Below are 355 nucleotides of genomic sequence, written 5' to 3'. Positions count from 1 at the left end.
GGAGGGTCACGGCGATCAGCAATAATCTTTTTGAGGAGGGATTTAGAAATGTCACTATCAGGACTTAAAAAAATCTTTGCTGGCAATAAACGTGGGCGGTGGGGAGAAATTTACCGTCTCTGGAATTGGTAGACTTCCTAGTGCACCATCTGCTACGAGGCATGGATTAGGTGGATGCGGGGCGGTAATCCTATCCTAGCTTTCGGAACAAGCCCTTACGTGTAAAGAAGTGAATCCCATTTTGGGCCGCTTGGGCTTGATTAGCAGAAAATGCAGTGAAACGAGGCAGTCGGTGATGAGTACAAATCCGTTTTCCTTGGGTCCGAGCCAGCGGCTGAGGATCCCGCGGCAGGAG

Source organism: Phaethon lepturus, unplaced genomic scaffold (genome assembly GCF_000687285.1).
Source record: "Phaethon lepturus isolate BGI_N335 unplaced genomic scaffold, ASM68728v1 scaffold43869, whole genome shotgun sequence".
Classification (NCBI taxonomy): Eukaryota; Metazoa; Chordata; class Aves; order Phaethontiformes; family Phaethontidae; genus Phaethon; species Phaethon lepturus.
The sequence above is the reverse complement of the archived record's forward strand: the minus strand, read 5'-3'. Positions refer to the sequence as shown.